Raw genomic sequence first — 27,461 nt, forward strand, 5'->3', positions numbered from 1 at the left:
GTCTGCCCACAGTGAGCGAGATAGTGATACATAGTTTGTGCTTCAAGTAGGTATTCGGAGTGTGGCCTCCATTTTTATCTGTAGCTTCTTGCATACCACGGACACCTGAGCCCCGATTACGGTAATTTTTAACGTCTACAATCCAGACACGCTTCTCGATTCTGCTATACGATTGGTCGTTCAACAGCGTACGTCAGCTGTTTTGACCAATCGTATCGCAGAATCAGAAGCGCGTCTGGATTGGAAACGTTAAAAGTTACCGTAATCGGGGCTCTGCATGCCACAGATGAGACAGGGACAGATAGGAAACGGCCCTATGATTGGTCCGTTCATAGTAAAAGTTCCGGCATCTATGGACTTCCATTGGGTAGCGCTAAAAAAAAAAAAAAGATCGTAACTTTTTAATAACGACTGCCTTAGCGACGTTGCAGTACCGCTTTAATATATTTTATAACGAGTAACGTTACCGCACCAATAACGGTACGGGTACATTATTATTTCAAATTATTTATAGAAATAAAAAACCAAATACATAAGTTTTATTAAAAAATTTATTTCATAAAAATACAACTTAAAAACTAATGCATACAACTATCGACAAAATTACAAAGGTGGTCCTATCTTTTGAGCACTTGAGTCTGAACATGAAGTACATCTTAGAATTATCTACACGTTCGAAGATAATATACCAAGCGGATGATTTCTTATTCCGTAAGGAAAATTACAAAATAATAATGGAATAAAAAATCATCCGCTGAACTCGATAATTATAAGTAAGCACCATAAACTTAGGAAACTATGAAATACTATTAGTAAGTAAAACTATACAGTCATTAATTCACAGAATCATCAACTGTAGGTTTTTAAGAAAAATAAAAGAAAACCTACCGCGCCAATAGAAAATAAAGTCTAGTTGGGCTTTATTTTCATCAATAACATTGAGACTGAACTATTTATGAACATAATATTTAGTAACTAGCTGCTGCCCGCGGCTTCACACGCGTGAAATTTAGTTTGTCAAAGATCGTCATAAATTATACAGGGTGGAACTTTGTAATGCCACCTGTAGGGAAAGTACTCTTAATACTGTAGATAGAAAATTTTACTCAAAGGAAACATTCCTTTATTTTTGTAAAGAAAGGGAACTGCATTCAAAGATATTCTGGGTTATAAAGTATAATACTGCAGTTTCATCAAAATCCGTTCAGTAGTTTTTGCGTGAAAAAGTAACAAACCTGTTAACATTCAGATTCCAGACGTCCATACAAACTTTCGCATTTATAATATTACATAGTACGAAGTAGGATTTGAGTAAATCTATCTTTAATTGCCAAGTAAGTAAATGTTAAAGACTCTTAGTTATTTTATCTCTGTTTGAGTCAATTTCAGTCATAAAACCCATTATACAAAAAAAATTAAGCCCGGAATGAACCTTAGAGAATTAAACCTCCTCTATGAAAGGGATGAACACTGGTTTAAAATTACATTTCCATACTAAATGTCAATTTTACCTAGAGTTTAACTTATTGAAATAAATAGGTACCCACCATTGAAGCCAACAGAACAGAATAATATAAATTAATATTAACTTTTTGCAATAATTGTTTACAAAATTTCAAGCGAGCGAACATTTCTATTGTCGCTGACTATAAATCCTACTAATATTATAAAGGGTGATAAAGGTGAAAGTTTGTGTAGATGTTTGTTACTCTTTCACGCAAAAACTACTGAACGGATTTGGTTGAACCTTTACAGTATTATTATTTGTAATCTAGATTAACATATAGGGTATAATTTATGCCAATCTGTGGCACTAAATTTCACGCGGGTGAAGCCGCGGGCAAAAGCTAGTTATAAATAAATGGTACCTAATTCTGTTTACAATAAAAATGATGATTACCTGTAATTGCGTAACACTAGACAGCCATTAACAAAATGAATCATTTTTACCGTATTTGCATGTTTATAAGAAACTAGCTGACCCGGCGAACTTCGTACCGCCTGTAAAAATCCGGTTATAGCCTATCTTCATTAGGGAAAATAAACGATTCTAATTGTGAAATAATTTTTCAAATTGGTCCAGTACTTAGTTTCGGAGCCTCTTCAATACAAACAAACAAACAATCATATATGTCATCTTATAACTAAAATTTGTGTAGAAAAAAATATACTACGATTTTCTTTAACTTGCGTAAAACTATACAGCCATCAACAAAAGACATTATCTACTATAAGGTAATGAAAAAAAATTACCTACTTAACAGTACAAATTTCCATATTAAATTATGGTATTAACAAGTAATTATCAGTTTCCAAAAAAGTGAATAATCTACTGCAAGTTTCTAAGAAAAAAAAGACGACAGTAAAATGTACCCTAATAGATTTATAAATTATTTTTTTATACAACAACTACGATTTTCTTTGACTCAAATAAAAAACTATACAGCCATTAACAAAGAAATTCACAATGTACTTATTGTGAATTCTTGAGGCAAAAATAACAAAAAACTTTAGTTAAAAAAACTATACACTGGGCCGGAATCTGAAACAATTTGAATTACATTATTATGATTCTTATTACAAATAATAACAGACTGAATAAGCGGTTTATAATAATAGAAAAAGAACTCAAATTGGCGACTTGTACCCGCACGTGATGTTTGTCGACGCTTATTCCTTTCATATTAAACCAGATTCAATTTGGTGTAACATTTACAATATTATTAAGGATAATACTACTACATACTGGGTGACTCTTTAAGGTGTTGCCATTTTTTATGAGCGACTCAGAATTATTAGTAAGTTAATCGATTTACGTAAAGAGCAGATTTTTTTTATTTATTTCATAATTTAATATTATCAAAAACAGCATGCGTGGACTTATCCATGAAATCACAGTCATTATGGCGCACGAAAATAAACCTTTAATGCCTTTACAACTTAAGGTATAATTATGCACATGCGCATTATCAACAGATTATAGAGCAGTAGCGTAGTCAATACTGCGTTACCGCAACATATTTATGAACAGCTTATGATTACATTTGTCTGATCGTTAAAACGCTTACAATATTTTTTTAAATTGGCACTGCACTTATATTTATGAACTCGACTGTACATAATTTACATTTAAATGATATTATTGAGCGTTTGTCAAACCTACCAAATTTGGGGCTGTATCATTGCGGCAGTTTTTTCACTCAATACCTTCATTTTCTTGATCGTTGACTAGGCAAAATAAATAATATGTGGCGCAATAGCTCATACGCTTTCGGGCTCCGTTTTAAAAAAAACCAAAGAGTCCACCTTTTGTTTGTGTGTACCGCCTCTGCTTGATGGGTTTATTTGCAAGCTGAACCTGAAATAATTAATAACAATAGTATAATACATGTATTAAACATATTATAAACGCTTACTTAAAATTAATTATCTACTTTGAAAAAAGCATCAAAATATGTAACTGAAATACTTAATATTAATAATTTTAGAAGAATACTAGCGGCCGCCCGCGACTTCGTACGCGTGGATCTCGTTTTACCCTCTTCATGTATCTTACGCGGTTTAAATTTTTTCATACAAATGTTTTTTCCCGCTAATTCCCGTTCACGTGGGAATTTCAGGAATTCCTTTCTTAGTGCATCTCTACGGTACCTAAGCTACGTCCCTTCCAAATTTCAAGTGCCTAGGTTTAGCCGTTTACGCTGTGCGTTGATCTATCTTACGCGGTTTAGATTCTTTCATACAAATGTTTATTCCCGCTTACTCCCGTTCCCGTAGGAATTTAAATAAATTAAATACATTATTATGATACCTTAGGACGCAGCAATAATATTATCCATAATGACAGATGTGGCTCTGATGTAGATGGCAGGATATAGTTTCTGAAATATTTAATAAAACATAATTAAAATTTATTACAAAATTAAAAAATTAGCATAAAATAAACCTATAAAATTAATTAAGTATGATGGTATAACCTGTGTTATAACTATGTAAAATTAATTTAAAAAGATAGTTTTATAAGATAGAATACTGCAACCTCTACTAAATATAAATATATTGGCAAAATCCTGTAAAACTTAATGTACAATTAATTATCATACAAAACAATATAATTTAAATAACTCAAGAAAGAGTTTTCTTTGCAGAATTAATATAGGTATTGCTTACAAAACATTACAAAAGAAAAATTACTATCACGAAAAATCAGTTTAAATTACGTATTGAAATTATAAATTATGTTCAAAGAATATTGTAGGTGACTCATCAATTTAAAAGTACTTAGGTATTATTTACAACTGAGTTGAACATACCTTCACTCACAGCATTATCTGGCAACAACATTGAATTGAAGTTATCTCTATTAGCAGCTAGAAAGAAAAAAAATATAAATAATCATCTATTGCAACATCCTGTATTGAAATCTTAAATGTTAAAATTAATGTTTCAATTTTTAGTGGTAAGTTACCGTGTCAATAATATAATTTATGTAAGGTGCCTAATCCAAACAAATAGAATAAGGATAATTTGTTTTATTGAAAAGTAGTAAAATATCTCTTTCTATTTTAGTTTTATTGACTAAGTAGATTGATCTTAAAATAAAAGTAATACTTATTAAGAACATTGTTTACTTTTTTAGTCAAATCAAAAAATTAAACTTTCTTTATTCGTATAGACTAATTAAATTAGTACTTGCAAAACACTTTATGGTTGAATCTAGGTATATACTTACTTTAACTTACTGGATGACCTGATCAGCAACAGCTTGGATGGTCGCCGAGATGTTATTATTTTCTTCATGGATAAATAAAAAATAGGACATCCATTCATCAATATGACAATTCATAACAAATAGATTGTTTTAGATTTATTTATCCTCAAAATGTGATTGGCAGACCTGAAACAAAAATCAGTCAGTTCAGTCCTAGGGAAATTGCAGCAAATTTTATAGCAATTTGGAAGGTTGTTTAATAACCTAAAAATATGACTTGCCTTTCTTTGACGAAGTTGCTCCTTTGTCATAGTTCCTGATAAAGGATTTGCAGGCAGGAGGTACTGTATCCTTAGAGCCTGCAATGCTTCATCACGTGCTAGAGAAAAAACCCTGGACTTGGTGGATGAGCAACCAGTCACGATGCATTTGGTGATAATAAGAAACCATCTTGTTTATACGGTAAACAATGTAAATACGGTAAAATGACCATTATTTGTTTGCTTTTATTTCCGAATATTTCGGAATCAAGATTTTTTTCTCGGAATTTCGAAAAGAATTGAGTGAATGAATGATTGATTGAATGAGCGAGCAAAATCAGCGAATGAATGAGTGGATACTGTCCTGTCAATGTCATTAAAATGACAGTTGACGTAAAGGATGCTCTTTTTTTTTTTAATTGGCCCAATCCTACAGGCTATGTTTGCTGAGATTATGTGGATGCTCCTAGAAATGACATTTGACTAACCATCTGTCAAACACTATGGCGTTTCCACCCCGTGCTGCATGCCCTATTTACTTACTTTAAACTCATTTTCGAAACTAAACGCACGCGGGCGTCCCGTGATCGTTTTAGCCTCAGAAGGCCCTTGAGGTAGCGGGAGTAGACTTGAGGAAAAGCTGCTTCTCCCACGGCCAGTGGCATGCTGGAAACTTGGTGTTTCTAGCACCCGTAGGAAAATAAAAAAATATTGTTTACCAATAAATACTGCGGTGTACTTTGGTGTAGTTTTCGATTTCGATGTATATGTTACGGTTAATGTGATAAATTGAAAATTATTAATAATAACCGGTTATTATGAATAATTCCCGACAGTCGCGGTGAAAGTGATAAATTAATCACATTTAACAGTGATTATTTAATAATTCAACCTTAGTACTAACAAATTTCATAAAAGAGAACAACATCTTGTGTACGTGCTCGTGTACAGCCAAACTTTTGAACGTTTTGATATCATATATTAATATAATTTGGCATAATGAGTTTGGAATGTTTTTTGCATAATATTACTTTTCCATGATGCCTATAACATAATGTTTTGATTTAAAGTGAAAAATAGGTTAAGGTGCGGCGGGGGTGGCCCTTGGGCCACCCCTAAGCCGCCTATTTAGTTTTATACACACATAAATGACCTCATATTAATCACATTTACCAAATCATGCGGTAATTATTCATAATAACCGGCGATTATTCATAATTTTCACATTTATCACTTTGACCGTAACATATATAAAAAGATAATACCACCGAGTAACTTTCACCGAATCAAAGGCCGAGCTGCATATTCATAAAACATAACAAAATTGTACTTTCATGTTTATTTGTAACTAGCTGACCCGGCGAACTTCGTACCGCCTTAGCGTAGAGATTTTCTTTATATTTTTTTCCGTAAAAACCTTGTGCAGAGTATTAGAAAACTACAAAAAAAAATCAGCCAAATCGGTCAAGCCGTTTTCATGTTATGTCGTGACAACGGAAAACGGGTTTCATTTTTATATATATAGATATTTTATACCTAAGTATTCAAAGATTTAGATAATAACGTTAAAAACCATTTAAAAATCCTATGAGAACGTTTTCGACTTCTACGCGGACGAAGTCGCGGGCACAGCTATTATTTTAATAACAGAGAACGACTCAAAATTGATAAACATGATGGAACAAAAATATTTTTTTTAAAATAGTATGAATGATTACTCCCTTATTTTATTATTACAAGCTTTTTTACAAGCTTTTTACAAGCTTTATATTGACTTCACTTGTTAGTATGTGTGGGACAAATCTTGCAACTGAATTTAAGACCAGTTCTCCTCAACCGATTGAGCTGAAATTTGGTATACTTATGTAAGTACGATGACAATGCAATATTATGGTACCATTGAGCGGGTCTGATGATGGAGTCAGGAGGTGGCCATAGGAACTCCTAAACGAAACGGCGGAAACTTATCGAGTTTGGGTTCGTTGAATTCGACTTCCCGAGCACTTAAATGATGACCAGGCCCAGATATTGAGATAGTTACAACTAAAAAGTGTAAAATAAAATTATAATAAAAAAAATTTTTTTTTAAAACAAGCTTTATCCTGAAATGCAGTTGTACTAAAACGAAAAAAATAATTGTATGCTAGGTTCAAAGAAATTCGAAAGCTTGTAGCGCAAACAGAAAAAAAGAGGAATAAATTCCATGCGCGATACAAGCTTTCGAAATTCTTTGAACCTAGCATACCTACCTACAATTATTTTTTTCGTTTTAGTACAACTGCATTTCAGGATAAAGCTTGTTTTTAAAAAAGTTTATTTTTATTATAATTTTTCTAACCCCTTAATTTTACCCCTTATTTGGGTGCATACTTACAAATATTTCGAATTGAATAAATGAAGAGCATTCACAATATTTCGTCAATGTAGGTATAACAAGCCTTATGGCCTTACTATTTTTATACTACCGTTTTGTTACGTACATTTAGGTATTTTGATAAATATTCAGATCCCATTGGCATTGCTGTATCAAAGTCCCCCCCCCCCCCCCCCCGCCCTCTAAAAACTAAACTGTTGGTGACTGTTGGCTTGAAAAATCTGGGAAAATTCTTGATAATAGCGCTTTTTATGAACTTTCAAGGAAAACTATAGCGGTTAAGATAGATCAGTTAGTTTAAGAGTAATGCGTTTTACTCATCATTATAAAAATTCATACCTAATAAAAAATCCTTAGAAGAAAATATTACAAGTGACTAGATGAAGTAATTGCTTGCTTCTGAAATAAAATGTGGTAACGAAGGACAACTACGGAACCCTACACTGCGCGTGGCACGACACGCACTTGGCCAATTTTTGAACATAACATTATTCTACTAATTAAACTTGACTAATTAAATGTGGGTGGTCATGGTCACTCACGTAATACCAAATTCTTGTCAAGCAAAACGGCACGGTAATGCTAAAACGGCAAGTAGGTAAAAGCTATCGCCTATTATTAACAATCAAAATATTTAACCATTTATTTAAAGAATCCTTAGCTCTGTGAAACAATCTTTATTAATTTTCTAGCTAATACACTCGAATTTATTTGAAATATTAATAACGTTATTGTGTTAAACGTTATTACTTTTTTGAAAGAATAATAATTTATTGGACCAGAACCGGAAGTCAACTAAATAGGTACATAATGCAGTTGTGCCAATAAAAACAAACTTGAAGAACCAATCACACAAAACTTGATACAAGCGCACACAGCGGGCATCAACCAATCAAAGTGTCGCATTTGGCCACGGCTTCCGCCTCTAGCTTGGGTGACGCCCATTCCGTATCCGTTTGCAAAAAGGACACTCCCCACCACAATCTTCGCTCACAGTGATGTAGGGAACATTTTTTATAGAAAGAAAAAAATCTATGGTCTGATTTTTAATTCTACGGAATTTTGACATTTCAGTGCCCCGATTGCGCTAATTTTTAACGTCTCCAATACCTACATTGGCGCTTCTTCACCAGTTGCACTTCGTTTTTAATTCCAGCTGAGGTGCAAATTCGGTATCGCGGTAATGTTCACGCGCAAAAAAAGACGAAACAACGGATTTAATCACTTTTAATCACTAAAAACAGCAAAATTAAATGTTCGTGGAGACGTGACTTGAGTTTGAGAAAAAGTAGCTTTCTTTCAGCTTTTAAACAAAGAAGCAGTTGCGTTTTGATTTCGTTTGAACTAGCTGTCAAAGCGACACCGCGATACGAATTTTAGTGATTTTCGTTCGTCGTCAAGTTGCGTTGTAGTCTACACTAATATTATAAAGAGGAAAAACTTCGTTTGTTTGTTTGTTTGGTTGTAATGAATAGGCTCAAAAACTACTGGACCGTTTTTAGGGTTCCGTAGCAAATGGCAAAAAACGGAACCCTTATAGATTCGTCATGTCTGTCTCTCCGCCTGTCCGTCTGTCCGTATGTCACAGCCATTTTTTTCCGAAACTATAAGAGCTATACTGGTGAAACTTGGTAGGTAGATGTATTCTGTGAATCGCATTAAGATTTTGATGCAAAAATAAAAATAAAAAATATTGGGGGCTCCCCATACTTAGAACTGAAGCTCAAAAAATTTTTTTTTCACCAAACATACGTGGGGGGTATCTATGGATAGGTCTTCAAAAATGATATCGAGGTTTCTAAAATATTTTTTTTCTAAACCGAATAGTTTGCGTGACAGTACGAAGTCGCGGGCGGCGGCTAGTTTATAATACATGAGTCAAATGACTATTACTCTTAAACTAACTGATGTATCTTAACCGTTATAGTTTTCCTTGAAAGTTCATGAAAAGCAGTACTATACAATTTTTTTCAGATTTTTCAAGCCAATAGTTTAGTTTTTAGAGGAGGGGGAGGGGGACGCCCTACTGGAACAAAAATTGGCACTTTAAACTTTAATCATTTGCAAACAGATCCATAAATGGAAAAATAGTCTTAGAAACTTTCCAACGATACCCCACACGATGGGGTAGATTCTACCCGGCAGAAAATGAAAAAAAAAATCATCCCTACTTTACATGTAGGAGGAGTATTATAAAAATTATTAACATGTAGTTGAAAATAAAAGAAACACAAAGAATCAACTATCGATCTTTGTATAAACTTTCCCGCGAGGGTCACGTCACTATTTATCTTATTTCCGTTTCCGATCTTGATAGATTGTTCATTCATATTTATCATTCATTCATGACGTATTTCCTATGTTGTGACGCCATGTTTCTTCTTTCATTTCAATAGTTTTTCTTTCTTTTACCGACCGGCTTCTTGTGATCTTGTAATAAGTAGTAGATCTTGTAGTAGGGCTTGTCAATCAAACTATTAAAAACTTGTCAGAAGTTTAATTTACATTATATTTCATCAAAACGTGAAAACTCGGAGCCCGTTGTAGTGACCGAAGACTTTACTCCCTAGCCCTACAAAATGTGCTTGAAAATCCCGTAAGTTTCATGTATAATTATTTTAGTACACATATATTAATAATATTAAATACGAACTAGTTTCACTACCATGCCATGCTCAAGTAAAGATAGGTACATTTAATTTTTCCTAAATTTAGTGGATGGCGGCCATATTGCCGGCTTGCCGGCGTTATTATCAATCAATGCTAGCAAATGTAGTATTAGTTTGTGAAACCTAAACAAAGTAACCTTCCCTCTGACCAAGTTATTCTGATAAAGTAAGTAATTTAATTGTTTGTGATTACAGCTCCTGTGCACATTCTCCAAGCCTTTTGCTGCCAGGCTATGTTGGTACGCCATCTTGAAAGTGTTCTCGGCGTCGCGTCGGCATGCAGGATTGAAAAGGTACTTAGAAACTTGCAGAGCTAATTAAATACTTAGACGCCAGTCCTTGAAACCCGCTACTAGTGGTTACAGATTATTGAAATATATTTCAACAAACGTAGACCATTCGTAGTGCGTCTATGCGCCATGCTTGCATGCAAGTGGGTAGGTAGACAATAACGATGTTCCTCTGAAATGTATCGTAATTCCAGTCGTATTCATCGAATATCTATTCCATTCCACCATTATTTCTATTGGTACACTTGCTAATTTGTATGTAAGCACTGAAGGGGCAGGCCAGCTAAGTAACTGTTGGTTATGCATGCTCTACCAATCATGAATGTAGCTCATTCATCCATCACCTGAAGTGAATCCATAACTGCCTAGACAAGTGTATAATTATTGTTGTCTTCAAATCAATTCAAATTGAATTGCTGAAATTCTACACATTTTCAATTTCTAATTACTTTTTGAGTACCACCTACCTAGGTACCTACCTATTGTCTTAAATCAAATGTCTAGACAATAATATGGAACTTGTCCATGAAGTTACCTTCAGATAATCACTCCGTCAGGTGGAAAACGGGCCCAGATAAGATAAAAGCTTACTTGTTGTGCAAAATTGATTCCAATATCCAAGGCATTGTTGTGAATACTATGCTGTATTTATTTATTTATTTAAAATAAATAAATACAGCATAGTTAAGATCTGCTCGGACTTTGCCAATTAAATTAGTTTTCCATCTTTATAGAACTTCTTCTTTTCCCATTGTCCGAATGTGCAGTTAAGCTTTGCAAATTTGATTCGCTTCCCTGGTTCTGACGGCAATGTGATATGTTTCCTCGAACATATTCCCCCTTATTACAAAAGTTAGACTGGTTGAACTCTGGTTTAAATTGACAGTTAGTATGGAAATGTCGTTTTCAGAGTTTGTCCCAGGTTTAACTTTTTTGTAATAAGGCCCTTTATGCTGAGCAAATCTAGGGTACCAGAAGATGAAAATTCTGAAATTTTTTTTTTACGTGTAATGATAGAACTATATTTCAGTATTTACAGTCTAGTTAAATAATTTGAGTTTGAGATTGCTTCTTCATAAGTACTCTGACTGACCAATGCCTGTCAATTTATTTACTACCATGTCTATAACACTCCAATGAAATATTGCTCTTTTTACATTCGCAGGCGAAAGGATTCTCGTCCCTACCGCCTCAGTGCGTCATAGTCGATACGGTCGACTTTCAACTGACAGCAGTTACGTGAAAAAACGCAGGTAGGCATTTTTTTACCTGACTGCGCCAGAAGGAGGGTTATTTATTATTTTGTTTATGTACTGATACAACAATGTGGTTAGCCACAAATCCTGTCCCTAATCTGCCTCATCTAAAATGTTTTTGAGTAATAACAGAAATTGAGCTACTGAATTTTCCTTTACCCCTTATCGCTCATATCATTTCCGAATACTAATCTCCACTGCAACATGTTTCGTCGTCTTCTGCTCACGAGCCGTGAGCCCGCCGCGCCTGCGCCGTGAGCCCGCCGCGCCGCCGCCGACGCTACCGACTCGCCGCGCCGCCGCCGACCAAGCGAGAGCTGCGAGCTCCGTGCCTGAACGTCGGCCGCTTGAAACTGCAGAAAGCTATGGAAGGTAAATTGTTTATTCATGATCATGAACCCTTGAAAACTTAAATAATTTTGTGTTAATTGATCAGTATTGATGTAATTGTTGACTCATCCAAGACTAAAGTAGGTATTTTAGTTATGTTTTATCATTATGTTAATATGTTTAAGAGTATTTTCTCTTTAGCCATAGTTAGTGTAGTATGAGCTCTCTACTTACAGTCTCTTAGATACACTCAATAACTTTTCAGTTTCACCCCCTTATATTGCCCTATCATTGCCGAATACTAATCTCCACTGCAACATGTTTCGTCGTCTTCGGCCGCGCCGCAGCGGGCGGGTCGAGCACGCGCGAGCTGCGAGCGCGTGCCGGAGCCTGAGCTGCGAGCCTGAGCGTCCGCCCGCTTCAAGCTGCAGACAACTACGAGAGGCAAGGATGCGTGGTCAGTTCAATCTGCACATATTTGATGTACTTAAATTTGACTATTCTTACCGTTACATAATTCCTGGCAATAAGTGGTGACTGAGTTTGTTCCGGCGTTTCTTCTCAGCACTTGCCATAAAATATGTTTGTCTCGAAGCGCTGGTAGGGCCCAAAAGATAATTAAAGGAGACATGTAAAGTGCCCCATAAGGGCTACCTTTTTCTTTTTTTATTATTTTCTATTGACGTTCATAAGTGCCACTTGTGGTCTAAACTGAATAAATATTTTTGATTTTGATTATCCTATTTCCTATCCTATTCTTTTTCTAATGTTTTGTGAGGATAGGATAGATGATTGTTATTCCACACAACTACTGATTGCTTGTTACTCTATTCCTTTATTAGGCTCGTCAAAGACAAAATTAGACCTTCCAACGATAGTCTGAAAGCAACTGTAGTTGAGCAGTTTCCGAGTATGAGCCTCTGCTCTCCTGTTTACTCTCAATGTCTATCCACCCCCTTGTATAGATCGTTTCATCCACAGAGACGCGCCCCATCAATTTTTGATTGAGGGAAGCGCGGGGTGCGGCGAGTTCGATACGAGCGTCATTATTGTAGTGTGCGTGTGCACTCATGGATAATTTAACGTGTACCTTATCGATACTCAAACAGCGTAAGAATGGCGGGGCGCGTCTTCATGGATGAAACGTATATTGTCCTATCATTTCCGAATACTAACTCCACTGCTACATGTTCGTCGTCTTCGGCTGGGCGCAGGGAGCCGGGCGTGGAAGCGATGCGGCGACACGGCATCTGCGTCGAAAGAAAGCGAAGTTAGTATGATTTATTTTGTTTTTATTTAGAGTTCAGTGGATTTTCTGGCACAGACTTCAAATTGTAAGCCCCTTATGTGTTTAGAAAAGATATTTATCATCATCCCAGCCACAGGACGTCCACTGCTGAACATAGGCCTCCCCCAATGCTTTCCATATTGCCCGGTTAGTAGCGGCCGGCGTCCAGCGCCATCCTGCTACCTTTACGATATCGTCGGTCCACCTTGTATGTGGACGTCACACGCTGCGTTTTCCGGTACGCGGCCTCCACTTCAGATCTTTGGTGCCTCATAAAGGACCAGAAAGGATATTATTTCATTGAAATACATTTGAGTGATATCTATTAAATTGAGGAAGGAATTCAACTTCAACTTTCACTCAATGCAAGTTAGTATGGAATTGGAGTCCCATAATGTAGGCGAGCGAAATAATACGTTATAACTATCTATAATTCTCATTGAATGAATAAATAAATAACCGTGTTTTTTGTTTGCAGTAGCCCTGCAAGTCGCCGCCGCATCGCCGTCGCCTGTCTGCATGCACTAGCCATTCATTTGGTAAGTGGAATTTATATACTTACTACATAGTACGCATATTATGCAACCAACTGAACCAATATCATTTAAACTGAATAACCTAAATTACATATGCCTTTACTCATAAGTATCATAGAAAGTAATAAATAATATTATGGTTTCATGCAATATGGATATGCTCAATGTAAAATAATATAAATCATATCATATTATATTTTCCTTTAATAAATTTGTAACCATTCATATCATTCCTTCTTCCAGCACTTGTCCTTTTACTCTTCCACAATTTCCTCACCTCCTTATCTTGTTAATTATGTACTGTATCCCCAAATTCCTCCTCTGAACATTCCCGCGTGTTATTCCTATGTATTTATGAATATTTTAACTCAAATGTTGTTATTAATTTCAGGTATTATATTCAGGTCATGCCCCAGCTATATTCTCACATTTGATGCCAATGATTTTATTTATTTATCAATAAATATAATATTATACTTAATATAATTATAACAATTTATTAATGTTTATCTATTTATTATGACTTTACCCAAATGAGAAGCCTTTATGAATGTCAAATGTAATTTGCATTCGCGATGGTGTTTTCTGCCTGCACGACAAACATGCGTACAGGAAACCACGTCTTTGGTGGAGTGAAAGGTTAGGTATAAAACTTAAATTAAGGTAAACCCTCTTATTAACTTGTATACTCTTTGAAATAAACTATACTCCTGGAAAAAGCGCATAGCAATGACGCCAGTCTACATTAAATTAATCTAAATATATAAAAGGAGAAACTGACTGACTGACATATCAACGCACAGCCTAAACGGCTAAACGTAGGAACTTAAAATTTGGAAGGGACGTAGCTTAGGTACCGTAGAGGTGCACTAAGAAAGGAATTCCCACGGGAACGGGAATTAGCGGGAAAATCCTTTTGTAAGATAGATGAAGGGGGTAAAACGGGATCCACGCGTACGAAGTCGCGGGCGACCGCTTCGACATCCAAACTTTGGCATTTATAATATTAGTAGGATAATAAGCAATTTATAAGAACCACATCATTTTCGAGTCCATACTTGTAATTGTCTCTTTTCAACCGACTTCAAAAAAGGAGGAGGTTCTCAATTCGACCCGTATGTTTTTTTTCTATGTTTGTTACGCGATAACTCCGCCAATTATGAACCGATTTGAACAAATCTTTTTTCGGCGTATAGGTAATACCTCAAGGGTGGTCCCATTTATATTTAATAATAGAAAAAACAACCCCCAAGGGTGGAAAATTGGGGATGAACTTTTTTATACGCAATATCTCCGCCGATTATAAATCAATTTGAACGATTATTTTTTTGTTGAATAGGTATTATCAAAAGGGTGGTTTCATGCGAATTTGAAGAAAATATTTCATCCCCAAGGGTGGAAAATTGGGGATGAACTTTTTTATACGCAATATTTTTTAATTTTTAGTTTTTTTTGTGATCGCGCATTTGAAGTCGGTTTTATTTTTTTTTAAAAGTTAATTATTCAAAGTATGGCTTTTTCAATAACTACCTACAGCTTTCAAAACAAACATTTAATCGTCATTATAAATCCACTGCAATCAGTATACTTCCCCAATCAACTGCCCGATGCCAGCTTGCTTACCAATGTCATCGCAGCATACTCCAAAAGCCATCAATTCCATGGCAGATTTGACCAGCCCAATGTATGGTGATGTAGCATCATAAGTATGGTAGGTACAATTTTACATTCTAATTTTTGAACATTATTATACTGATAGCTGAAGCTACTAACTAGCTCTTGATCAACCATCTCCCAAACAAAAATGATGCAGATGCGATCACGTCACCTCTTGGTTTCCCTGCTGCCTTCAGACTGATAGATAATTGTGCTAGATATTATTAAATTTTATGACAAAACAAATAGTTAACCTTAATCTTCGTAAATAGAGTTGTAGTTATTGGCTATAAGAAACAAAACAAAAATACCTGTTTGTATTATTTTCATAAAGAGCTGTGGTTTTCTGAATAAAGAAAAATAAAATAAACAGGGTTTTAACGCCTAAAGGAATCATCACAAGTGATTTTACTTCAAATGCATATGGGACATGCATATTCTGCACAGGCGTTAGTCATGCTTGAAGCACACTTAAAACAACTCATTAGACTACACTTGTAGATGATAATAACCACATGGTATTCTATGTATGATAGTCATATTTGCATATTACAGCAAATTCCAATACATCAGTAACACGCAACTTCGTTCACGTGGAGTTAGAAAAAGTTAGTCATTATTTTGTAGCTTACATTCTTCTTAGAACCTCATTGTCCTTTGTCCCACCCACATGCTTCCTATTAACTACCTACTCTCTACAGAAGTTACAGTACACTCCTCACTTTCTTACACACATAGTTCACTGTCAGTAACACTGCACGGTCCTCCCACCGGCGGACCACACGTGGCCGGCGCCGCGCGGGGTGGAAAGCTCTTCTCGCCTCCTGCGTGCGGCCGGCACCACTCATGCGGCGCGGGAGCTCTGCCCCGCCGCGCCTCGAGCAGGCGCTCTGGTCCACGTGGAGCCCTACGGCCCTAGCGGCCGCGGGCTTGGCTGGTTACGGTCTCAAAGGCCACAGTCAGCTGCGGTCCTAGTGGCCAGTCCGGGCTCCTGTAGTCTGGACTGTGGGGCTCCCGCCTTAGTGGATCGGGCGCTGTAGACTAACCACGAACTCAATACGATCGGCATACAAGCACGTCTTTAGTTTCCCCATTAATTTAAAACCACCCCTCCTAGGATTCCTCATTGCAAATACCGCCCTCTGTTGAGTATTTTTGTGAAGACACAAAGAGGACGAGCGTCTACTTTCTTGTTTCTGATACTGATATAGCTACATTCGTGATTAATAAATAGTAAATACAGTCTCGATATTGTAATTTGCTGTGATACAAAGTTTCTTGTACTTAGGATAGGCATATTAGCTCCATGCTAGTTAACAGTAGCACTAAATTATCCTTGCCTTCCTTACATTTAATAGAGATACTACAGTCAATAAATTCCAAAACTACACTCGGCATCAAATAAATCGCACCTCCCGCGACAAGCACTTATCAAACGTATGCATCCCCACTTTCCACCAACATTGGTACCATTTGAAAGCCTAGTTCTAAACTTCATTTCATTAAAGGAAAGGTTTTTACCCCAAAAATGTGTCTTTACAAGGATCCAGAGTCACTTCTTCAAAAAATAGGTAGCTACGCTATAGCAATTTTTTATTACTATAAAACTGTTAAGTTGGGATTAATCGCTATCCATCTGTTAAAGAGGACACGTGAGATCTTTATTTGGTTTTATAACCATAAAAATTGGTCTAATTGATCCCAGAGGTGAGCCCAAAGTGAGGTCTATTTTCAAGTCACATTTATGGTATATGTTAATCATTTATTTAGAAATGAAATGTAATTTTCTTTAAGGATATTTATTGGGCTTTCAAATAACACCAATATTGTTGGGGTACCATAATTGTGTCAGAAGAAAATCTTTAAAGTTCGCGTCGCGGAAGGTGCGGTTTATTTGATGTTGAGTGTATTTCTTGTCTAGATAATGCTCAGAATCGTATGTACTTTCTGCTTTATAAATTTCAAGTGTCAGTTCTCTGTAGGATACGTGACGCACCTTCCTGTGCGTGAATAATACAGGATTCAATGAAGCGTAGTTACGAATGGAAAGCATGTTATCTGTTCTGAAGCAGTCAGGTCGAAGTGAACGTAGCCCGCATCATGTCACGAACAGCATTGTCGGTTCCTATATAATTTTGTATAAGTAGATACGATAAATTGTAACAGTATTACCTTCTGGAATCTTCTTTGGCAAATCATACAAAAGAGTGAAAATCTTATGTGGCACCAAAACCTAATAAATACACCATAGCAAGCAAGATTTGACTTTCATAAAAGCTTTTTGTAGGTTATGTTATGAGGCTATAATTTTCTGATAATAATAGAGTACCTACTTTTTAACGATTTATAACATGACATTTCATGTTCGAATTATCGATTAGTTTTATTTTACTCTTTCGGTAGCAACTGCTAGATCGACTCTGACATTTGACTAGTTGTTTGTTTATGGTTATTACGAAACGAGCAGTACGACGAGAGAAAAGGGTTGCACTCAATAATGAAGACATATTCGCAGTCTTACTTGACGTCTTAACCAATAATAACCGATGTGGTAGTCGCGGTAGAGGAATGACATGGATAAAAAACTAGATTACAATCCATAATGTCAGAAAATGTGATATCTGTAAGGAAATGACATGATGATTACATAAAACTAGGCAAAATCAAGAAATGGCTTAGCAGCTGGATCATTGTAGTAAATCACAGCCACAATAAAAAAAAATCGCATTCAATTCTGGAATTTGGGAATGTTCATGGTATTTTTATCAACAAACCTCATGGGATTCATCAATTAGTGGTATGGGACTACATTCGGAAGCTCCAGAGAGTCCAGACAGATCACATAACTATGGCTCCAAACTCGACTACATCCATTTAGCAGACTAACAGCGCAGCGTGATATGAGAGAAGAGATCCAGTAAGCGCACTGAGCAGCATGAAATAAAATCAAACAAGACACCGTGAAATGACACATAACCACTTGAAATATAGAAAAAGCTAGGATTGGAACTCGTGACCAACTACAGCTTTCGTGGATTATTCATTAAACGATTACAGATCAGAGCAACATTTGACGAACCAGCAGCTCACACGTAACAACTACGACTTAACATACAACAGCACCATGGAATTACAAATAAGTAGTCAATGGAATCTGTACAACGACATTTAGCCAACCAACAGCATTCGTTAAGCGTCGATTCGGTTGATACAACTAGCGTACTCGTATAAGTCAACCGACGAAAAAATCAAGACAAGACACTTGCAGCAAAAAATTAAGATCAGCAATTTGATTGCGAATATTTAGGTTAGGAGCGCTGTTACAAGTATACAGGGTGAAATTTTGTAATGCCACCTGGAAAACATTCCTTTATTTTCGAAAAGAAATAGAACTGCATTCAAAGATTTCCAAAAATTTGCTTGCCACACCCGGGAATCGAACCTACTAAAATCTGTTAAAAATTACACCATGTATTTTTATTGCATCGATCGTTAGGCTCAAGTATGAAATCTCTCTAACAAACTTGATAAATCAAATAAAAGGAAATCCATAAAATCTTAAATTATTTTAATTATGTACAGAAAATTGTATGGTATGGTATTGAATTTTCGAAAATCTATAAATGCAGTTCTCTTTCTTTTCAAAAATAAAGGAATGTTTTCTTTCAGTAAAATTTTCTATCTGCAGTATTAAGAGTACTTTCCCTCCAGGTTGGCATTACAAAATTCCACCCTGTATAACAGTGTTCATCCCTGCCCATAAACTTTTTTTGGTGCTGTAGGAGGGACTAGTGCGAGCTCTGCGTGCCATTATGTAGCGCGACGGCGCCATATTAGGGGCGTGGCCGTAAATGCCGCACCCACTATTACAATAAAGTCTACTGAGACCATTGTATTTTTTTTAACCCGACTGCGCCAGAAGGAGGGTTATGCTCTTTCCCTTTAGGTCATAATGTAAGAAATATTATTGTTAGCGTATATTCCGTCTGTCCCACCGAGTACTTTGTTCGTGCCTGTAAAAGAGACCTCGAACATCGAACGGCATTCTATTATGTATATTACAATGCATTTTATTCATTCAAACCGCTTATAAGTATGTATTTTATAATCATTGGCATCTATGCACACATAGCTGTGGGCTCGGCGTGCGTGGCGTGGTGTGTGATGCGTAAGTTGAAAACATTTTTTGTTTACATACATAGTTTAGTTTTTATTTACGTATCATACTTTTTGAAAACGGTTTTCAAAGTGGCTGCAGCATACTATTTATTATACAAGTATGTAAGTACGCTTTTTAGTTAGCCTCGCATTCTTGAGTAATGTTTTAAAGTTTTTTTTTACCTATCTTGTATTTTATGTTGTTAGCTAGCTAGAGTAAACTTGACTGTCCTTTAAAATAGTATAGTAAAAAGCTAAATGGTCGGAGCAGGTAGATTTTATGACTTTGAATAGAAACCGTTCATAATGATAAATTCACTCATTTAACTGACCCTAGACAATGTATTTGACATCAAATCCGTTGTTTTCATATGGCTATTTTTCTCGTGTTATGGATTTTAATAGAATTTTAACTGCTTGTTGTAATAACACTTCAGCTGGCTCCGGCTCGCGTGGCCGTGGAGCTGACGGCGGAGCAGAGCGTCGTTGGCGTGGCGTGGCAGAGCATCGTGGGCGTGGCGTGGCAGAGCTTCGTCGGCGTGGCGTGGCAGAGCATCGTCGGCGTGGTGTGGCAGAGCGTCGTAGGCGTGGCGTGACAGCGTACAAGCATTTGGCATAAGGATAACACTAAAAAGGTATTTATAGCCTTCGTTTAGCTTGGCAGGGTATCTGGTCAGCTCCGCTAGCATGTTACATGCAATACGTTAACATGTTAGTGGGTTTTTAACAATTTATCGCTGTCAGTAATTTCATTCGCGTGTAGTCAAAAACTTAAGTCAGTCTTATAACCCACCCGCATTCCTCCTATTGACTACTCTCTACAGAAGCAACAGTACACTCCTCATATTCTTAATACATTGCACATACACTCAGTAACACTGCACGGTCGCCTCCTGCGTGCTTGCGGCCGGCCACGACTCATGCGGCGCGGGAGCACTGCCCCGCCGCGCCTCGAGCAGGCGCTCTGGTCCACGTGGAGCCCTACGGCCCTAGCGGCCGCGGGCTTGGCTGGTTACGGTCTCAAAGGCCACAGTCAGCTGCGGTCCTAGTGGCCAGTCCGGGCTCCAGTAGTCTGGACTGTAGGGCTCCCGCCTTAGTGGTTCGGGCGCTGTAGACTAACCACGAACTCAATACGATCGGCATACATGCATACCTTTTACCTATTGATTTATTTTACTCCTCCTAGCATCCATCCCTCATTGCGAGGACCGCCCTCTGTTGAGTGTTTTTGTAATTACGCTCAAAGAGGACAAGCGTCTTCTTTTTTTGTTCCCTTCCATTCTTTCTGATACTATATTAGTCACATTGTAATTTGATTTGCGTCTTCCGTGCTAGATATTTTTCTTTTGAACTGAAGAAATACAAAACTTTGTTTTATAAACCAAGACAAAGTACATTACATATTGTACTATGTCTTGGACTGTAAACTGGAGTTTTCTTACGTATGAGTTAGTCAAAATATATTTTTTTAAAGTAGTTATAGTTTTAGGTTTACGTTATAAAAAAGTTGTTTGCAATAACAAATGTCATTTTTACTTTTGAAACGGAATCATTGTGAACATTTGATACCATGATACCTCGCCAGCTAGACGTTTCTTTTATTTATTATTTTTCTTAATCTCAAATCACCTAACCTGAGTTACATTTGTGACTCCCCCAACCATATTAACTACTATCTCCTTTAACCACTATATCGGGTCATCACGGACATTATTTGTGGTAACAAGATTTGTCGTGATTTCCAATTACTTATTTCGTTTCAAGACAGTCTCGTTTTGAGACAAATTATCAAAATTTAAGGCGTCATGGTAACTGACCAAAAGATCCTTTGAATAATATCAAGGTCTAATGATGCGTTACTAAGACCAAAGACTGCAAGGCCTCATGCCGTAGTCTTTCTCATTGATCGCATGCATGTTGCTAACTACTCCATGCCACTACCCACCAAAGGCCTGGTTGTCTTTTCCGCGAAGGAAATGCGTCAGTCACGCAATCTTCCTGTTTGGGCACTGCCGTAGGCTGTGGGAGGGACTCCTTGGCTGTGGCGCTGAGATCTACTAAGATCGCGTAGACAATCGAGCTGTTATTGGTGGGACGACCGAGGATCCCCACGCACGATCTCCGTCGCAGTGGATACCGTGGATTTACATAATCCATAGTTGTTTATCAGAGCTATCAAAACCCCACTTATGCCTGTATTCACAAACTTTACTATGAGGTCTCACAGTGCGCGTGGACGCACAGGTTGATATGAACCAATCGCAGAGCTCTATTCAAAGCTGCGCGTTCGATTTGCTGCATCACGCTCGTCGCTCGTCGCTTCACGTCGTTTGTGAATACGAGAGCTCAGCCTCTCGATTGGCCCACTTCACGTGTGTGTAGTCCATAACCACTGCACAGAATATACGGATGCAGTACGGCATCACAGGATACATTTTTGAAGAACAAAGCTAACTCGCACTGAGTGCACATTGCCGCGGGGCCTCCCGGCTGCTGGCGAAGCCTGCATTCATTTCCGTAGGTGGAGACAAACGTCCTACCTCCACGTCTAGAGGATAACACAGGTATGGCGCATAACCAGCCATGACACTCATAAATACTATGCATGCGTAGTGCATGTTATGAGTGACGGTACAGATCACAAATGATGCTACATATTTATTTTAGAATCTACTTTTTGGGCCATTCGCGGCATCATAAGTAAACCTCATAAGTACACCAATAATTGTCTGTAATTATTGTCTAATCTCTTCAAAAGCGATAATTTTTTTATTTGTCTGTACATACTGTATATTGTCTAAACTAGTTGCGCACGCGTCTTGCAGTTGCTTTGCAAAATCCTCTATGCCAACTTAAATTTTAGTTCCTCTGGATTCCAAAACTGGAATAGATGGCGCCACACAGCACTTATCACTTATTTTTTCTCGAACCCGTCTTTTTAATTATTTTTGAGGCTTAGTTCCAACATTTGTCGATAGATGGCGCTGATGGCACCTTAGTCCGCGATTCGATTTGAATTTTTCCAATCCTTCTTCTTATCCATTCACATAAAATGGGTGGGGGGGAGGGCTTAGCAGGTCAGCGGAGTTGTAAATAAATATGGCTTCGCGCGCAAACGGAGGTCGCTGGTTGGTCGCGTCGCGATTGTAGTTTCAGAATGAAATGAATGAATGAATGTTTTTTTGTGCAGCTTCTTTTTTTAAGATGAATAATGAATTATAATGTTTTTTTATGATAATATAATTAAAAATAAAGAATATTTAAAAATGTAAAAAAAAAATAGCTCGAGTGCCCGTCGTCGGTTTGTTAGATGACATTGAATATAATATTATATTTTTTCTTTTTTATATTACATATAATTAAAATAATGAACCATAAAAGTAAAATATTTATTTATGCATTTATTTCACTACTCAAATTCGTATTAATAATTCTGTGTATATGTTACGGTTAATGTGATAAATTGAAAATTATGAATAATCGCCGGTTATTATGAATAATCGCCGGTTATTATGAATAATTACCGACAGGCTTGGTAAAAGTGATAAATTAATAACATTTATCAGTGATTATTTCATAATGTAGGTAACCTTAATACTAACAAATACCATAAAAAGAGAACACCGGCTCGTGTACAGCCTCACATTGAACGACGTTTTAATATAATATAATATAATATAATATTATATTAATATAATTTGGCAAAATGAGTCTGGAATGGTTTTTGCATAACATTACTATAACACATTGTTTTGATTTAAAGTGAAAAGTAGGCTAAGCCGCCTATTTAGTTCATACACACATAAATGATCTCATATTAATCACATTTACCAAATCATGAGGTAATTATTATTCATAATAACCGGCGATTATTCATAATTTTCACATTTACCGTAACATATAAATTATTACTAATTTTTATAAAATTTCGTTGTGTAGAAAATAAAATTATGTACAAAATATTTTTCGTACTCTAGCGACACCTATCGAACCGCTGGCGTGTGTGAAATTACGTGGGTGCCACTAGCGCGAGGTGCGCAATTGTGTCAATAGATGGCGCTTTAGCAGTATTTCTTGGGTAGTGATGTAGTATAACATTCTGTAGATTCGAGTATCGATATTATTTTATTTGTATTATTATGATTATTATTATTATCAATTTAATAAATATTTTTAAAATGTAAAAAAATGTCGATATCTATAATTAGTTGATAAATTAACGATAAAATTAAATACATAATGTTACTGTATGTAAATAAGCAATATTATATTCTACTGTTGTTGGTATTTATTTTCACTACATACATATACTTGCATATTAATGAATGATTCAGTGTGTGTTATTATTTAATTTATACATAATTTAACTCTTATACACTATCGACTGTTACACATCACTACCCGAGAAATGTTGCTAAAGCGCCATCTATTGAAACAATAGCGCACCTCGTGCTAATGGCACCCACGTCAGCGGACAGTGAAGTTCGGTCGGTTCCCGACAGGTGTCGCCCGGGCGCGGAAATATTATGTCCTTGTCTCAATCTACACACAAAATTGAATTTAAATCATAATAGTAATAATAATTTACTGTGCAATAATTTGGGTACTTGCATAACACACTTTTCAGTAATCATTGCAATAATAAAACTATATCACCACTGCTCTACTGTCTTGATTTTTAATTCGACGAAATTTTGACAGCTGTAATTTTTTGACAATTCAGATGTAATAAACCTCTTTTTGCTTTGAATTGTTTGGAATAAAGGTAATAAAAATATGAAACCGAATTAGGTACATCAAGTACAACTTACAAGTTTAGTATGATTGTTATTGTTTGTTTTGTGAATTCAATGTACACTAATTATTATGTACATTTTTGAGATTGAATAGAAAAAAACGCCTTTTTAACACAGTAAAACAACATAATATGTTTAAAAATAATATTATTAACATAAACTAAAATATGCATTGATGATCATCAATCATCATTGTCGTCCTCATAATCAACTTGGATTATAAAATTGGCATCTTGTTAAATTGGCCATTTTATGAAGCGAAGATTTCACTTTAAACAAAGGTTTTCGTAAAAAAGTTTCGTAACCTATGGATTATTGGCCAGGGAGTTCAGTAATAGAAAAATAATGTTCTTAATTTTATTGTAACTTCAAAAATATGATAATATAAAAACTCAAATAACCATTTTAAAATGATCGGTACAATTTTAAGTCTTAATTTTTAAATTGAAACCTTAAATCCAATAAAGGTTTATTTTTTTATTTGTGGGAATGCTCTCCATTTTTAGTGGGAATGTTTTAATGTTGGCAAAATTTCGTGTGATTAAAAATCAGACTTTACGTACCGATAGTGTTGTACATTTTTGTCTATTCTAGACAAAAATGTCCTAAAAAACTTTGTTAATTTCTATAAGTGCAAAACGACGTTATTAATAATTTTAGGTCTTCAAGAGTTTAAAGTAATTTCAGGGATTGCAAATTAGTTTGATTTATTAATATAAAATTGGTTATTTACATAACACACCTACTATGGTATACTTACTTATATTAATTAGTCAAAGTTTTGAATATTAATTATTGGCTGTAAGAACTATAATAAAAATATTATAAAGAGCTGTGGTGGTAGGTATGTATGTTTTGTCAACTCAATAATTTTTTATTTAATTTTTTTCAATTAAAATTTGTTTTTTTTTTTCTTATTAATTATTTTATTGTATTTATGTGTTATAAATATTTGTAATTTTCCTATATTTTCGTGATTTATGGGGTGTCGCTTTTAACACTTTAATCGCAATCAATTATTTTTTTTCTGTATCATCTTTTTAATAAAGAAAAAAAAAGGATCATCTAACCTAACCTAACCTAACCTAACCTAACCTAATCTAACCTAACTTTTTATAGTTCAATATATTTTTTTAAATTATTAATTATCTGGTTATACATTGTATAGGGGGTGTGTCACTTTAATTTTTTTTTTTTTTTTTTTTTTTTTTTTTTTTTTTTTTTTTTTTTTTTTTTTTTTTTTACACTTAGCGTTTAAAGCTGCGCGTGCGCAGCAGCGTACGAGCATAGCGTTAAAAATGTTTCTTTTCCATTCGCGGCTTCCACTCGAGAACCGAGAGAGTGTACAGACAAACGCGACGTCGGCGGCGACCGGCCGAGCGAGATCAGTAACACAGCGACCGCCGTGCGCAGAGCGCGCGCGCACGCTCAAATGTATTACAAACATGATGCGCGCGCGCACACTCTGCGTACGACGGATCGGTGCGTTTATAAGTTGTGTTTTAAAGCAAAGTGGTGAAAGAGTTGATGAAACTTTAACTTTTTCACTCTGTATGTACACTCTGTTGGCGTCTGAGGTTTCGGATGTTCAATGAGATTGACGGGACTTAGTGTGGCTCATTGGACGCTTGTTAAACTTTGTAGATCTACGGATGGGTTGTATGATCGAATTCGTAATAAAGATCTGTCTCACTCGGGCAATGTGTCCGCGTTATGTGCAGTCATCTGTGCTTGCATACGCGCTTCGACTGGCCACTTTTTAATACGCTTCGTTGTAACGCTTCCCGCCACATTAACCTTACATAAGGGCGATGATGGCTTTTTAGCGTTTACATCAGCGTATCGAATATGTGTATATTTTTATGTATTCTATAGCACACACTCACAACACGCAAACATTTCAATGATGTATGTCTCTGTAGTGATGGTGTCGACAAATCGTGAGAGGTAGGGTGGTTTTTCCAACACCGGGCTGACATATCGTTCATGATACGAAATTTGTTAGATTTTATTATAAAATGTGATGAATGAATGTTATGTCTATGCGAACGTTCAGTGTGGGCGCCTCTGTGAGCGCTATGTGGGTGTGTTTTTTTAGCATTCTATATTAATTTATGGAGTGTTGCAAAGACTCGCCTCACGACACACGTTGTAACTGCGAACAGTGTACACAAGTAGTCAAGCCCAGTTCGGTCGGTCAAACGTCGAATTGGGCTATAGACACCAAACACACTCTTCGTTAATATTCTTTAACGAGAGCTATCATATGTATAATATGTGTAAGCTCCCTGGTTGATCCTGCCAGTAGTTATATGCTTGTCTCAAAGATTAAGCCATGCATGTCTCAGTGCAAGCCGTATTAGGGCGATACCGCGAATGGCTCAATATATCAGTTTTGGTTCCTTAGATCTTACTCAGTTACTTGGATAACTGTGGTAATTCTAGAGCTAATACATGCAATCAGAACTCTGACCAGTGATGGGACGAGTGCTTTTATTAGATCAAAACCAATCGACGGAGGGCCTCGCGTTCGAAGTCGTTAATTTTGATGAATCTGGATAACTTTTGCCGATCGCACGGTCCAGCACCGGCGACGCATCTTTCAAATGTCTGCCTTATCAACTTTCGATGGTAGTTTCTGCGACTACCATGGTTGTCACGGGTAACGGGGAATCAGGGTTCGATTCCGGAGAGGGAGCCTGAGAAACGGCTACCACATCCAAGGAAGGCAGCAGGCGCGCAAATTACCCACTCCCGGCACGGGGAGGTAGTGACGAAAAATAACGATACGGGACTCTTACGAGGCCTCGTAATCGGAATGAGTACACTTTAAATATTTTAACGAGGAACAATTGGAGGGCAAGTCTGGTGCCAGCAGCCGCGGTAATTCCAGCTCCAATAGCGTATACTAAAATTGTTGCGGTTAAAAAGCTCGTAGTTGCATTTGTGCGCCGCGCTGTCGGTGCACCGCATCCGCGGTGATACTGACACGTTTGCGGAGCATATCGTCGGTGAGCCGACGGTCAAACGTCGGTTCAATATCAAAATCCTATCGCGGTGCTCTTCAGTGAGTGTCGAGATGGGCCGACAATTTTACTTTGAACAAATTAGAGTGCTCAAAGCGGGCTCAAAATGCT

At 36.5% G+C, this 27,461-nt stretch overlaps 1 long non-coding RNA gene and 1 other non-coding gene across 3 annotated transcripts in view; one reads left to right on the forward strand and one right to left on the reverse strand.

Annotated features, from left to right (window-relative positions):
* Positions 1 to 2,482: 2,482 nt before the first annotated feature.
* On the reverse strand, positions 2,483 to 5,438 carry LOC135083605 (uncharacterized). Of its 2 annotated transcripts, none has more exons than XR_010259672.1 (6): positions 4,993 to 5,438; positions 4,733 to 4,897; positions 4,314 to 4,370; positions 3,812 to 3,881; positions 3,164 to 3,358; positions 2,483 to 2,542 (listed from the first exon to the last, which is right to left on the reverse strand). It is a non-coding gene; the product is annotated as an uncharacterized LOC135083605 (long non-coding RNA). The 2 variants fall into 2 exon arrangements; XR_010259673.1 differs by having other exon boundaries at positions 2,490 to 2,542; positions 3,307 to 3,358; positions 4,993 to 5,434.
* A 21,171-nt stretch (positions 5,439 to 26,609) lies between these two features.
* LOC135083999 (small subunit ribosomal RNA) overlaps positions 26,610 to 27,461 on the forward strand; it is a 1,903-nt gene continuing 1,051 nt past the window's right edge. Inside the window, exon 1 of the ribosomal RNA XR_010259749.1 lies at positions 26,610 to 27,461. This exon is cut by the window's right edge and continues 1,051 nt beyond it. This is a non-coding gene — a ribosomal RNA (small subunit ribosomal RNA).

The sequence above is a fragment of the Ostrinia nubilalis genome, chromosome 24 (genome assembly GCF_963855985.1).
Source record: "Ostrinia nubilalis chromosome 24, ilOstNubi1.1, whole genome shotgun sequence".
Lineage (NCBI taxonomy): Eukaryota > Metazoa > Arthropoda > Insecta > Lepidoptera > Crambidae > Ostrinia > Ostrinia nubilalis.